Genomic DNA, 13,692 nt, shown 5'->3' with positions numbered 1-13,692 from the left:
ACTTCATTTTTTTTAATTTTTTCCTTCATTTTTTCTAAGACGTGACGGTCTTTCTCAGGATATGCGCTAACGTCAGTGGTCATTATTCTCCATTCCTCCAATTGTTGCGCTTCTTCTTGCCTCCTTTGCTTCTCCTCAATTTTTGACCATTTTAGTTGTTTGTCGGTTGCGTCTTCTTTTTTACCCTTTCCCTTTGTATTTTTCCTTTTTGATGTTTGAGGTTGCGTTTCTGACACAACCTCTACTTATCATCTTCTTCCTCGATTTGTGTTGGATGTGCTTGTGGCGGTGGTTGATATGGCATGTTAATCGGGTTTTGCATTAGTTGCTACATTTGCATTTGTTGATATGGCATGTTGAATGTTTGTTGGTTTGGTTGCATTTGCATGTGTGGGTTTGGTTGTTGCATTTGCATTTGGTTGAAAGGAATGTTGGTTTGTTGCATATGGTATTGGTTTCGTTGGTTGAAAGCGTTGGGCATTTGTTGGTAACCCGAAAAAGAGTTTTCCATGACGGGTGTGTAGCCAGGTGACGAGAACGGGAGTGAACTTACTTTCACTCGTCGCCAACGTCTTTATTCCGCTGTTTGAGCCGCGACGAGCCCGGGGGGGGGGGGGGACCGACCCCCACACCCCTTGGTCTTAAGTAGGTTGTTCAATAAAAATAAACCAATAATTAAACTAAGTTGTATTATATAAAACAAATTGAAGCATGATAAAAATTGAAAGAAATTAGTAGGTTGTTCAATAAGAATAAACCAATAATTAAACTAAGCTGTATTATATAAAGCAAATCGAAGCATGACAAAAATTGAAAGAAAACGTAACGCTAGATAATCATTAAGTAGGTTGTTCAATAAGAATAAACCAAGGCTGAGCTACGTCATATCAAATTATTTACAGAAGTGATGTTGGAAATCAATAATCCATATGCAATTTCTACTACTCCTAACTAGTCAGAATGCCCGCGCGTTGTCGCGGATACTTATATTTTTTGGTGCGCGCTGCGTGACAGCTTCACGTAATTTATTCTTATAGAAGTACCACTGTAAGTAGTAATGATATTACTAAAGTCAAATGAGATAATCAGAAGGGTGGTTAGGGATTGCCAAAAGTGATGTTTATACTAAAAAATAATTAATCATGAAACTGCTTTTAATCATGACAATCAATTCTTTGCCATACCTTTTCTACTAAAGTCAAATGAGATAATCAGAAGGGTGGTTAGGGATTGCCAAAAGTGATGTTTATGCTAAAAAATAATTAATCATGAAACTGCTTTTAATCACGACAATCAATTCTTTGCCATACCTTTTCTCCTGTTTTGATAATTAACTTATGTGGAAAGTAAATTGACTATTAATTTATGTCAAACTCCAATCAAAACCTAGATATTACCATATTATAAATTAACAAAATGTTTAAGCTTCTTGAGATGTACTCTATGCATTGGGAGTCTTTCAAAAAAAATTCTATTTTTCACTTCTAACCCAATGGTTTACATTGTTTACATTTTAAGCTTTTTGTTTTTTTTACTTTTAACTCAAAACTTTTCATCTTTTGCAATTTAACCCCAACACATTTTTATTTTTAACTTTGATCCACGTATGTTTTATCTTTTGCAAATTTTTTGTTTTACGTTTCGTTCTAATTTTGCGAGTCAACACGTCGTAACGTACGTGTGGGTTTCAAAGTTTTTTTGTACTATTTTTTCCCATTTGACAAGACCGTCACAACGCGTTTATTTTCCCTATTTGTCAGGTTCGTCGTAACACGCGTGGTATTAGATCGACTTAGTTACTCTTTTATATTTTTACATTTCAGTCAAATTTTTTCGCATTAACATGTCGCAACTGGCATACGTGGTTCAACGATTTTACGTATGTTTTCCGTTCGGTGTTATTTTTTCCTTTTTATTTATTTTGTTTTTACGAGCTGTTCTGGTGTTGTTGGTCGCTTGTAGTTGTGTAGCATTAGTGCTACTTGGCACGGTCTATGCCTCCGCCGCAATGCGGGGGCTCTTAATACTAGTTCACTATAAAAAGAAACTGAATAGTAGAAAAGTGGGTGGGTGTGTGTCAATGACAAGTGATCAAAATGTAAACATCAAGTACAAATCATTATGCATGGCGTATTACTATCTTTAAGAAAATACACCTTTAAAGGTGTATATAAGTTTAGGCTGAACGGTATGGTGACGGAGGGATGGACGGCGACGGGGGTGGCGGGATAGGGTGACGGAGCGGCGCCGAGAAGAAAGAGGGGGGCCCACATGTTTTGGTTCGTCCTGGACGTCGAGAAACAGACGGAGAGGACGGTGACGGGATGAAGACGGGGTGGGGGGATGGGGTGACGGCCGGCGCCGGGGCTGAGGACGGCCATACCGTCCAGCCTTACAACTAACATCTGCAGTATAGTTATAACCCGCAAAATTGCAGACTTGCAGTGTACCTCTTCATTATTCTATTCTCTATATACTCAGAGCAACAAAACAGTCTCTTTAAAAATATCATGGGCAATCCTTTTATCTATAGTTCCTGTTGTGATAAAACAATGGTTAACCGGGCAGGGTTAACACACTGGTCTCATCAAGAAGGGTTAATCCCTTCCTCCCGAGGATCGCTGGCTGGATCGTCCGCTGGTTGATCTCTTGCACAAGGAAGCAAACCGTGACTCGTAACAAGGAGGATGGGGTGGTGGGTGCTCCTTGTTACCACTCTCCGGCGTGAGAATCAGTAATTTGCTTGGGAAGCAAAGTGTGATAGTAGTAGTAGTGAGAGAGTTGTGAAGAGATACCTCAAACCTGGTTTGGGGTTGGTATTTATAGCCGAGGAGTGAAGGAGGAGGTGGACGGATAGACTGACGACATGCTGCACCTTTGCAGGTGTGTCAGGCCTGTCGGTTGTGGAGGTGAAGCCACGTCAGCCTGTCGCTTACGTAGACCTGACAGGCGGCTGTCATTGGTGCTACTTGCTCTGTGGTGTCAGTCCCACTTGCTGAGTGCACAGGATGCGGTGCGGGCCGCATCGCTGCTTGCGGTAACTCTAGATGTTCCCGCGTCTCATTCTTTGATCAAGAAATACGCAAGATGCGGTGCCAAGCCGCATCGTCGTCTGTGGTGACTGTTGCTGTTATCCAGCTCCCTTGTATTGATAGAAGTGTTCACTGGATGCGTGCTAGGCCGCATCGCTGTGAGTACTTCCGTTTTCATACACCAGATGCGGTGCCATGCCGCATTACTATACCGTTCTCATATTCCAGGTAAGTCCTCCATCATTGGGCAGATTGGATTCGACCACTGTGTTCGCGCGTTCCCGCACGGACACAGGTAAGTTGTTAGCTAGTGGGGGTTTTGATAAGGGTAATGGTCACTCGCGGTCGTGCTGACGCGAGATCTGGGACCGTACCCCTTCATGTTGTGTATTAATGTTCTTTTTTCAAATTTATGTCTTGTATTTGTATTACAAGGTTAAGGTACAGCAGGGAAATGGCATGAATACTGGATGCTCGGGTGAGATGCAAGAGCTTGTTGTGTATTAATGTTCTTTTATCTATAGTTCCTATCCCTCCAAGCACCAACCTACAAAATTTCCAGCAATAAAACAAACAAATATAAGTAAATTAAGCCAAATCAGACCCAAACTTTATTTTAAAAAAATCAAGTATGATTATTTAAAAACATACCATCCAACGCACGTCTTCAGGAGTTAAGTGCATAGAAGGAACTGTCCTACGGAACATGTAGGCCCCGATTTCTTGGACGTCTTCCATCACCTGCATATTTAACTGACACAAAAAAGTTACTGAATCATATTAACATTAAATTATTAAAACAGATAAATATAAAAGTGGTTATGAATTGTATTTTCTGAATGAATAATAAGATTACAAAGGATCCTTTATATAGGGATTGAACCCTAGCACTAAATATGAAAACAATAATCATAACCTAAATATAATACAATCATGAATATATGAAAACACAATCACATGCATAATTCTCGGCTAATACTCCCCCGCAGTTTGAGCGGTCATGGGATAGACGGTCAAACTGGATCTGAATGACTGGAAAAGTTGCCGAGACAAACCCTTTGTAAATATATCAGCGTATTGATACGGAGCAGGAACATGTATGACCCGAACATGTCCTCGGCGCACCTTTTCTCTGACAAAATGTACATCGATTTCGATATGTTTTGTACGATGATGCTGCACGGGGTTATCAGACAAATATACCGCGGAAAAATTATCACATAATACGACCGAAGCCTGGAGAAGAGGGACATGCAGTTCGAGTAGAAGATTGCGAATCCAAGTGACCTCAGCCACTGCACTGGTAACCCCGCAGTACTCAGCCTCCGCACTAGAATGAGAAACAGTAGGCTAACGCTTAAACGACCAAGATAGTAAATTAATTCCAAGAAAAACACAATATCCACTTGTAGATCGACGAAAATCGGGACACCCGCCCCAGTCAGCATCCGAGTATGCAACCAAAGAATGTGTATCGGATTTGACCATTCGAATACCATAGTCCAAAGTCCCCTGAATGTATCTAATAATGCGTTTCATGAAAGCATCATGGGGATCATGAGGCTCATGCATAAACAAGCAGACCTGCTGCACCGCATAAGATATGTCTGGCCGGGTGAAAGTGAGGTACTGTAAGGCTCCCGCAAGGCTTCGGTATAGAGTTGGATCATGAAACGAAGGACCATTCGTGGCACTTGATTTGGAAGATAGATCAACAGGAGTGGCACAAGGCTTACAAGATGTCATATTGGCCCGAGTAATAATGTATTTGGCATATTGTGTTTGGTCTAAAAACAACCCATTAGGCGTGTGTGTGACCTTGATCCCTAAGAAATGATGTAATTTACCAAGATCAGACATGGCGAACTCTCGTGAGAGTGTTTGAATGATGTCATGCAACAATTTGTCAGAGGATGCTGTGAGGACAATATCATCTATGTTATGGCCGGTACTGTAGATGAAAAAAGAATTGTCACATGCGCTACCCTTAAACCCATGGGATAAGATATAATTTGCAAAGCGTGTGTACCAAGCGCGTGGTGCCTGTTTAAGTCCGTATAAAGATTTCTTTAACCTGCACACAAAACCTGAAAAGCGTTTATCAATGAACCCTGGCGGTTGGTGCATAAAGACTGTCTCGTTAAGGTGGCCATGTAAGAAAGCGTTCTTGACATCCAGCTGATGAATAGGCCATGATTTGGAAACTGCAAGAGATAATACTATTCTAATCGTAGCAGGTTTCACAACATGGCTAAAAGTATCCTCACAGTCAATGCCCACAGTTTGCGACTTCCCATTAACAACCAATCGTGCCTTATACCTCTCTAACATACCATCTGATTTAAACTTGTGGTGAAAGAGCCACATGCATCTGATTACCGGTCGATCAACCGGTCGAGGGACCAAATCCCACGTCTCATTTTCCTACAAAGCAGTAAATCCAGCCTGGATGGCGCGCAACCAGTTCGGGTCAGTAAAGGCCTGGTTATAGGTTTTAGGGATGGGATAGAGGGTAGTAGTGTTAAGGGAATATAGGGGAGGCTTCAGGCTTCCGGTTTTGAATCGGGTGGCCATTTGGTGAGAAGATTGTTGTTGGCGTGGCTGGGGCAGTGGCTGTTGTACAGCCGTAGGCTGTTGGACAGCCGTAGACTGTTGGACAGCCGGATATGGCTGGCGTGGCGGTTGTTGTACCGCCGTAGGCTGTTGGATAGCCGGATATGGCTATGTGGGTGGCTGCGGGGCAACTGTATGCGGTTGGGTAGTGGGCTGTGTTTGGGCTGGTTGGTTTGTGATGTTCGTTGATACCGGGAATAGGTGTAGGGGAAAGGGGAAGTAGTAGTTGGCCGAGGGGTAGTCATGGGTGGTGGTGGCGGGTTGTTGGAGGTCATGGGTGGAGAAAAGGTAAATCCGGGAGGGGTTATGTCGTCTAGAAACCAATATGATGGTGGTGGGTGTAGGTATGGTGCAAGGGAAGACGGTTTCATGAAACGAAACGTGCCGAGAAATAGAGACTTTCCCGGTCGTGGGGTCAAAGCACCGGTACCCCTGAAAGTCAGATGGGTAACCAAGAAATATGCACCTGGTGGATCTCGTGTGAAGTTTGTGGGGTTGAGTGGCGGAGATGTTCGGATAGCAGGCGCATCCGAACACCCGAAGATGGTCGTATGTGGAGTGTCGAAGGTAGAGGGCAAAGGTAGGAGTAAAAAAGTTAAGTCTTTTTGTAGGAAGAATATTGTGAAGGTAAGCGGCGGTGTGAAGTGCTTCGACCCAGAAAGTAGGTGGAAGTTGTGAGTAGATAAGGAGAGCGCGAATGATGTCGTTTAGACGAGGATCATGCGCTCGGCATGGCCGTTTTGGGAAGAAGTTTGGGGACAGGAAAAACGAAATAATAAGCCGTGCTGGGTGGTAAAGGTTTTAAAGGCATTATTGTTAAACTCACCACCGAGGTCACATTGGAAGTTTTAATTTGTTTGTTGAATTGGGTGGTAATCATGCGGTGAAACTTAACAAAAGTTGGAAAAGTTTTAGATTTATATTTTAAAGGGTATACCCGAATGAAGTGTGAAAAGTTGTTAATTAAAACCATATAATATTTATACCCAGATTTACTTAGTACGGGGGAAGTCCAAAGGTTACAATGAATGATATCAAATGGCGCAAAATTAAAAGAATTAGATGCATAAAAAGGTAAATGTTTGCTATTGGAAAGTTGACAAGAGTGACAAATACTAGATGATTTGTTCTTATTACAAGATAAACTAAAATTAAGATGACGACTAAGAACAAGCAATACTTAAGCGCCGGGGTGCCCCAAACGATCATGCCATGGAAGAGATGTTGAGGTGATAAAGGCTGCTTGAGGTGGTAGTTCTAGTGGTGTGACTGGATAGATATCCCCGGTGCTATTGTGGCTAGAAAGAAGAAGCCCAGTTTGAAGGTCCTTCAAAGAAAAACCAAAGGGGTCAAACTCAATGGAAACACTGTTGTCACAAGTAAATCGTCTAACAGAAATTAAATTTTTAATGATTTGTGGGCAGTAAAGGATTCTAGGTAGTATGTAAGTTCGGTTGGGTAAGGTTAAATAGCCCGTTCCAGACCCGTGAACAGGCAGGATACGCCATTGCCGACTAATATGTTACTGTTAATCGGATAGAGTCAGGAGTTTTGATCATACCTTGTTCATATGTGGCGTGTGATGTTGCTCCTGTGTCCATAACTAAGTTCGGGTCATAACCGAGTTGCATCAAGGAGAGGGCTGCATTAAGGTCTGATGGACACATAGGATTGTAACCCGTAGGTTTGTTGGAAGTGAAGTGGGCTTGCGGTGTGTAAGGTGGCGGGCCGTAGGCGGGTGTGGGTGGGTTCAAGGTCGGCGAATGGGTTACAGTATAGTGGGCCGACTGGTTTTGGGCCGTGGGTTGGGAATACGGAGCAGTGGGCTGAAAGGCGGGTTGGGTTGAATAGGGGCAAGGTGGAGTGTTCCACCAAGCCCATTGGGGGTAGGAGAGGTTGATTGGGGCCTAAGTTTGTGGTGAAGGGTTGTTGTCGCGTCCATAACCGCGGCTGCGGTTGCTATGCCCCCGACCACGTCCTCGGCCACGTCCATATCGGTTATAATAGGGTTGCTGGGATGGGTGGTTGTTGTAGTTATTGGAACCGGTAGGAGGGTGTGGTTGTTGTTGGTTATGGGAGTGTCACACCCCAAATTTCCACGTGTCACCGGTGGGCCCGGTGGGGGAGTATCGTGACGTAGTTGATATCATCATAGTCAAACAACACAAAATTATAATGCACAGCGGAAGCAAAAGATAGATTTATTCAAACCAAATGATTATTCTAATATTTAAGTATCACAATGTAGTTGAAATAGATCCACAGGCGGATCAAAATAAAAAGGAGAATTGTTCAACAGATTCATTGCATCAAAGCTTGCGAGACTCTAACGATGCTAAGGAGAGGCCAGCCTATTACGTGTAGAACCTGCACTTAATCTTTTTGGGGAAAATACGTTAGTTTACACTGGTAAATACAATTTAACTGACTCATTTTGAAAACATTTTAAAAATTGATTTAAATGCACATGGCACAAAACTTTTTATAACTTGGGATAAAAGAATTACATGTTTATTATGCGTTTAGTCGTCCGGTTCGTGCCGGGTTTAAGATTAACAGACACACCACATAGTACAAATCCGCAGCGGGAAACCAACAGGTATACCTTAATAAATATGGACACATTGTCGGGTGTACGCCTACACCCGCGTGTCAAGGTCGTGGCCATTTCATGAATGATGCCAAGGATATCCGGGACATGGTCATTAAACTCCAAAAGGCGTAAAACAAACAAAACCAGTTTTCAAACGGGTCATCTTGATAATACTTAACCACTAATCGAATAAGGTCAAATGCCCGACCAAGTGGTATTTTATATACCGTACCCCAAGCCCGTATAAGGGAAAATAAGTTAAAAGTATTTACCTGAGCAAGTACAAACCACAACAAGCAAGTGCAAGTTTCTTTTACTGGATCTCCTATTATGGAACAAAGGTTTATAATAACCTATTAGAATCCTAACGGGTATTTAATTTAGCTTAAGCTTAGACCGGTTAATCTTTCAAGGATGAATACGGTTCAATCGCATGGGAGGCGAGAACTGTCTTAGAATGTGGTTTTGACCCGACAAGCTGGCATGCTTGTTTAATATGGGTAACATAATCACATTCTGGATTTTGAGACAAACATGATATGGTTTGACCCGTTTCGGCTAATATGTGTAAACTAGTTACTTAAGCCGATCCGAACGTGAAAGTGCGTAACGGGTAACCATATAAATCATATACAAGTTTCCAGAGATTATATGCACTAAATATGTTGTGATATCAGTAAGATATGTCCTATCATGCCCAAAATAATTTTAAACTCAAATTATGCCTCATAAGGGCATTTTGGTCATTTTAAAGGGTATAAAAGAGTTAAACTAGTAACCTGAGCTACATATCTGAATAAATCAGTAAATATACTTAGTTTACTATGTTATAACAGTATAGTATCAAATATATGTGAATTTTATTAATTATAACCATCTTATGCACCGAAAGGGCATTTTGGTAATTTCACATAAGCCTAAAAGGTTAAAACTGGAAACCTGAGTTTGAAACCTTAGTTTACTGTTATAATATAAAATTTTACTAACTATATCAATAGGTATCAACTCTTATATATATAACTAGTTTTGATATATACTATGTCGTAAAAATGCCTAAAAAGGCGATTTGGAGCCATTTCCGGGTTTTGAAAGGAAAGCTGATATTTTTATAATTCCAGAAGGCTCAAAATAATATATTTAACATAATAAATCAGTAAAAAAAGGTTTGAGGTCAAATGGATTTATAAAACTCATTTTATAGCCAAAAAGGGTAAAACCGGCAATAACCGAAATAAGCTTAAAATCTTAAGATATGCTCAGCTTAAAAATATATAAAAATCTCTAAAAATCCCCAAAATATTACTATATATCAGCGGGTATAAAGTTTGATATAAAAATTTGGGTTTAGATAGGCTATATGCTAATTATGCCAATTAATTACTAAGAAAGCTTCTAATTACGCTAATGAGCATAACTCTTAATCTAGACCTCAAACTGATGTCAAATTTTGGGTACAAGTCTATAATTCAGTAACTAAGATGTCTACTCCTTTATATTTTCAAAAATCCTATTTTAAGGTCATTGTGGCATAATGGTCAACATATGAGCATTTAACGGAAACTTGCATAATAATTAGACAACTAGTGAACCAGGTCGTGTAAACACAGAGGGTGATACTAACATGTAACTAGGTCCAAAAGAAGCTCTAAGGAAATCCTAAACTTGGCTTAAACGGGTCAGAACTGAAAGTCAAAGCGAAAGTCAAACTATGCGACTTTCGTTTCCAAACCGGGTCTAAACTGAAAATTGTCGAGTTGAACATGTTGGAACACGTTCTTACATTAATTACCAAGTTATATTAGTGATCAAACAGGTTGCACGTATCCTACATTGCTAATTATGTATTAATTTGGATTTAAGCATTCTGTTGACTTTTTAAAGTAAGCTTTGACTCGACAATTTGCATGGTTAGAGTGGGAATCTGGAAATACCCTTTTAAGGGTTTGTTACCCACATAATTACCTACTTATAGGTATTTTTAATTCGAGATTTGACTGAGTAATTATTGTTTAATCTCGAAGTCAAACCTTAATTACGACGGTTTGACTTTTAGCTAATTAACTAAGCTAAATTGGATTAAGGGAGGTTAAGGACACTTACAAGAGTCCTAAGGATGCTTATTGAGCCTAAGAAGGTTTTGATGCTGTCCAGGAGCTCCAGAGAAAAGTCTTGAGTGCAAATGAGAATGAGCAAGTCCTTTTGTCACAACTCAAGTTCTTATATAGTGAACAAGGGAGCTCAAGATCAACACATGGAAGTCTAGGATGGTTACAAGATCATCCCAGGTGTCCCTAATAAGCTAAATACTGCCTAGCAAGTCCCTAGTTTCGAAAACCATATAACTAAGGCGGTGCAACAGGCTGAACTGGCAGCTGTCCATTTTCTGCTGCCAGCGACAGGCTTACGGACCGTAAGCCTAAGTCCTTGCGGTCTGTATGCTCCTCTTGTGGACCGTATGCTTGAACTGTTGCGGTCCGTAACCGACCCTTGCTGAAATCGCCAAGGTATGCACCTTACGGACCGTAAGCTTAAAGCCATACGGTCCGTAACCGATGGCCAGAAGCCAAAAATTTGCAAACATCCAAGTTTGACCATGCAACACTTTCAAGTCCGAATCCCATGCACTCCCTTTCAGTTGTGGGGCCATGTGGTCAGTCTTTGCATGCCTAGCCGTCCACTTACACCTTTGGCACTTTGTGGAAGGCTTTAATGTGACGGAAATGACAAGAACTTACCATGAATTTGAGTAGTTCAAGTTTAATTCCTTTAAACTCAAGAATCTAGTTTCCTGGATGTTGTAGTAACACTCAATAGAACTCAATTTCCATATAAGGATGGAATTTATTTATTTAGGACAACCGGTTAACATATTAGATGTTTATCATCATGATTTAAGGATCTTGGGATTTATAATTTGGGTCGTTCAGAGGTGTTTTAATAACATGTCGCCCTTGGGTCGTTCAGAGGTATTTTAATAACATGACGCCCTTTTTAGAATCCTACCATACATCTTTTATTTGATCCGGGTTCCTGACACGTGTGTCTCACATGACACGTGTCTTTATTTTATTGGACAGGAATTTCTGAGGTGTTACATCCTCACCCCCTTAAAAGAAATCTCGACCTCGAGATTTACTGAAATAAATGTAAGTCCCGTTTAACCGGATCTTTCAATGATATCAAACAACACCAAGTTTGTGCGGAATCCAAAGTTGATGTGATTCAAGAACAAATCAAAAAATATGAAAATACGAACCGAAAATATGGAAACGAAGAACAAACCGAATCACTTTCAACCCTTGCACACGATTCTATTACTATCAAGCAAAACCGTCTGGTACAAGTGTTCTTCACCACAATCGAATCGCCTCTCTCTAACTCTAGAACTTTTTCGTAACAAGAGGCTCCAAGAGGTTCAAACCCTAAAACAAGTAGAAAACTTGTTTTTATACCAAGTCAAGCCCACTTCCCTACATGGGCTCCCCTTGGACCTGCTTGGCCCACATGGCCTAAAGCTTGGCCCAAATGACCTATAAAGGTCCACAACCTAATATAAACTAACCCGGTAAAGCCCAGTTCGTAACCATAACCCGTTGTGTTAATTTGATGCGTCAGTCTCACACTTCAGGGCCTAACAATCTCCCCCTAGACTGATGCCATCAAATTGTCTTCATACTTGAAATCAGCAATGTCTTCAACGAAGTATATGGTTGTCGCTATGCTGCAGATGTTGTGGAAGTTCTTGACTTCTGAACTCTCAGCACTGGGTCTCTTTCTTCAGATTTTGGTTAGCTTCATATCAGGATCTTGATCAGCATTTGCTTGAAAATCTTGTCAAAAAGAATGTGAGAGGAGGATTCTCAGCAGCTCTTTTCTTCTTCAGTCTTTGTCTTTCAAGCAGGTTCATGGTACTTCTTCAAATGTACTTTCACTGTCAGACGGCATCTCGTATCCGATTCTTCTGACTCAGGTACATATTGTTGTTGTGACGCTTTGGGCTTCTTCAGCAACTAACAGCATCTCAATCTTCATCAACCCCTGTTCTTGATTGAAATCAAGTTCTGCACATGCTCACAAACTCATAAGCAAACATTTCTTATGCAACAGGGAGAGTACCACATGAACACTAGGTACATGAAATTTCACGATTTAAATTTTTTTAACTTTTGATGATCAGTCAAATCTTCAAGAACGGTTATATATTTTTTTTATTTTTAAGAAAACAAATAAACACTCTATTTTTGGATTTTTGGTTTTATAGAAAAGCAAGACACTATTTTTGTATTTTTGAATTTTTCATTTTTTTTTAAAAAACTAGAAACAAATAAAAACTCAAAATATAAACAACTACCATAATATACAATTACAATTGCAATGGGATCAAAATTCGTTCTCAGACAGACTAAGGAACACTTTTCAGTACGAGCCTAATCAAACTGGTCTATGCGATTGCCAATATGTTTGTCCACTTTAAACTTTAACGCTCAACTTTAAATTTTTCAACTTCGTGATATGATTAAGGTAATATTATACTATTATACCTGTGTGTCCCATTCCAAGGCATACCCCCGCGATCAAGGTAAGCACAAGGATTCATCGTAACAGGTGAGTATACTGATGTCATCCTTTAAGATATCCTGACTGTGCAGTCTGCATATAATCTGTTTTATCATGTTTTGATTTCTTAACAATGAACACCCAAATAAATACTAATCAAATCCCGGAAATATAAACAACACACTCTATCGTGCAAGTATCTTCCCTACCACATATTTCACAAGTCCAATCCAGATTTCTGAAATCTTAACTGGGAATAGGTTGAGAAAAGAACAGAATAGATCTTTTGCAGAGATGGTATAATATACAGATCAAACGAGTTTTTCTCAATTTGATATAGGTTTCTTGGGGTTTCTTTTGGGCACTAGAGGGCCTCTTTCGGGTGTATTAGATCTACAGCGCGACAACGTACAGCTAGGTCAGCATGTATCTGGATGCAGCAGAAGCTGACGTTGCCTAGCACCTCCAGGTCAGCATGTATCTGGATGCAGCAGAGGAGGTACACGACTTTTTCAGAGAAGATTTCAGAATCAGATCAAAATTGTGTGTATCGGGACAACATACAGACATTCAAATAGAAATGAGCTAATTCCAAGTGACTTTCTTTCCTGGGGTCATGTACAATTTTAGTTCTAAACAGAAGGACAGCCAAGATATCCCCGGATGATTCAACCATATAAAGACCCGAAACCTCAGATGTTGGCTATCTATCAACGCAAGATTTAAGACAATAAAATCATACGCCGTTGGTATGTTACCCACATGGTACATAGTTCGTTATGTTTATATCACTTAGTATCTTTTATCATTTTGAGCGTCAAGCCTATCGACATATCGCAGTAGATCCTAGTCTTTTCAGCTATGGCACCTTACATGTGTTAGTCAAACCCTTTAACA

This window comes from Helianthus annuus, chromosome 17, assembly GCF_002127325.2.
Source record: "Helianthus annuus cultivar XRQ/B chromosome 17, HanXRQr2.0-SUNRISE, whole genome shotgun sequence".
Lineage (NCBI taxonomy): Eukaryota > Viridiplantae > Streptophyta > Magnoliopsida > Asterales > Asteraceae > Helianthus > Helianthus annuus.
Note: the sequence above shows the minus strand (reverse complement) of the source record.